The sequence below is a fragment of the Miscanthus floridulus genome, chromosome 8 (assembly GCF_019320115.1).
Source record: "Miscanthus floridulus cultivar M001 chromosome 8, ASM1932011v1, whole genome shotgun sequence".
Lineage (NCBI taxonomy): Eukaryota > Viridiplantae > Streptophyta > Magnoliopsida > Poales > Poaceae > Miscanthus > Miscanthus floridulus.
Window position 1 is genome coordinate 220,652,334 of NC_089587.1, and position 2,766 is coordinate 220,655,099.

The window sequence follows — 2,766 nt, forward strand, 5'->3', positions numbered from 1 at the left end:
TTGCAGTCCTACCAGTTTTACTCAGCGTTTGATTCCACAAACTTCGCTTCTGGGTCTTAATCATGAGAAAGGGTCAAACGTAGAGACTGTCTACTGGATAGATATGCTCTTATTAGCCCCCGAGTGAGGCCCGACCCTATACCATTGCTGGGGTCGGGTGTCACCTAAAGATCGGGGAGTTGTTAATGAAACTTATAAGAGAAAGTGTGCATATATTAAGGATAAAAGCAACATAGCTGCTCGATGTTCCAAGCATTAGCGAAAACTTCATCGTCGATGGTCTTGAGCTTATAGGCGCCTAGCCAGAGCACCTCCGCGATGATGTATGGTTCCTCCCATGGCAGAGAGAGCTTGTGGCGGTCCTTGTTGCTCTGGACGAGGCGGAGCACTAGGTCTCCGACGTTGAAGTTCTGACCCCATACTTGATGGCTGTGGTACTAGTGCAACACTTGCTAGTACTTGGCTGAGCGGAGGCGGGCGATGTTGCCTACTTCATCTAGCTAGTCTCCTTCATATATTCCCCTTGCTGAAGCCCTCGGACAAGAACCGCTTTAAGAGGTTGTAGTCCTTGTATAGGTGCTCGATGAAGAAAGCATGGTTCAGGCATGGCCCTTCGAGCAGCCTCTTGAAGTGGCTCAAGGTACCCCCGGCAGGCTTCTGGCGTCCCTTACGGTCAGCAGTGGCCACGAGCGAGCCCTCGAGCCACAGTTTGTTCTTCTTCTTGATAGGATGGTTGGAGGCGCCTTCACCAGCGTCCTTGTCCCGCTTTGCCTTGCCCTTGAGGATGTGTCGGCCAAAGGCCTAAGGTCCCGACAAGTTGGGGCTTGGGCTTCGATCCTCACCGCTATCATATCATCTGCCACAACATGTTTGGTAGCCATGGCTAGCCCCCTCCCTCGCATCGCTGCAGGTATGCCTATGGGCGTCGAGGGTGTCGCGTGCATCGTGGAGGAGGCCGAGACGCTCATGCACCAGAACCATGGTGCGCGGCCTAGCGCCTTGCTATGCCTGGTGGACCGACACATCCTTGTCGGGTTGTTCTAAGGGCGCGTTACGCCTGTGGACATCGAGAGTGTCGTGTGTGTCACGGTGGGGGCCAAGACGCTCATGCACTGGAACCACGGTGCGTGGCCTGCACAGGAGCGCTGTCAGGGTGCTTTAGATGAGGTATTCCAGAGAGAGCAGCTCTCCTCCGGCAAGCTACGTCATAACATTGGAGAACGAAAGGGTGAGATGGCGTAGGTCCTCTTGGGATGGTTGGGGTCCTAGGAATGCGTCGAGCTGGCGCTCTAACCTCCCGTAGTCGAAGCCAAGGGGTTGGTTGCTCCCTAGGGCGCGGGCCTCCGGTGCGTGCAGGTGCCTCAACGCTCGCATCGAGGCTAGCGGAGTGGAGAGGTTGGACGGTGGTAGGAGCCCACACCAGCTCCCCCTCTATTATGATGATGAAGTCTAGATCCTTGAGGCACATACGAGTGCCCAGGACCCGGCTGGCGTTGTGATTAGCCATCCGAGGCCTGGTGTGGATGTCGAGATGCGCAAAAGGCCCTTACCTGATGCGTCAACTATCGGTGTTTCGAGTTGCCACCAACAAGTAAATTTCTAATATTGCGCATCTGGCTCGGATGGTGTGCTAAGAGGACACAAGGTTTATACTGGTTTGGCTAGAATGTCCCTACATCTAGTTCATTGCTGCTGCTCGTGTTACTAGCACTGAAAGTTCATAGTAGGGATTACAAAAGGTCGAGAGACGGATAGGTCCCAAGTCTCTAGTGAGAGGAACGAATGGGTGCCGAGAGCTCGGTCGCTTCTCGGGTGTGTGTTTATGTGTTCTAATCGATTTGGGGTTCGAGTCCGAATCGGTGTGATGTGTTTCAGTGCGATCTATTTGAGTCGAGCCGAGCCGAGTCCTGTTCATGGGATGCCCTGCTTTCCCTTTTATAGGCCAAGGGAAGGCACGGGTTACAGTCAAGGGAAAAGAGGACAATGAGAAGGAGAAGAAGTCCTTCAGGATTGTCGAGTCCTTCTTTTCCTTCATGTGGGTCCCGCCAACCCTATAGACGTCAACAGGGATAGCTCCTCATCACGGCCCTGCCCGTCATTGGCCCCATGCGCAGGCGTCGTCTCCCATTCATGGCGCTCCACTCTGTCCTGATGGACGTCGTGGTGAATTGATGCACCTGTCAGTGCCCATACAAGGGTTAGGCAGAAAAGCATCGATACACCCAATGTTGTTCCTGATGTGAATCCCCAAGTATGGCCCATTATGGCCACAGGTTACATCAGGGCGTGTCGATCACCTCCCTGGTGTTAGAGCTTTGAACCAGGCCCATTCGCTAGGACCTAGAGTGGTTGGCGGTGGTATGGGTCTCCATCGGACGAGGCGGAGCCCACGGCCTCAGGGTCGGGCGAGGCAGAGTCCTCCCCTAGAGGCTGGGCGAGGCGAAGTGTAGACCCAAGGGTCAAGCGAGGTGGATCCCGTGGCCTCGAGGTTGGGTGAGACGGAGTCCTCCCCCAGAGGATGGGCGAGGCAGAGCGTAGACCTAAGGGTCGGGCGAGGCGGAGCCCACGGCCTCAGGGTCGGGCGAGATGGAGTCCTCCCCCAGAGGCCGGGCGAGGTGAAGCGCAGACCCAAGGGTCGGGCGAGGCGGAGCGCAGACCTAAGGGTTGGGCGAGGCAGAGCGCAGACCCAAGGGTCGGCCGAGACGGAGCTTGCGGCCTCAGGGTCGGGTGAGACGGTGTCCTCCCCCAGAGGGCGGGTGAGGTGGA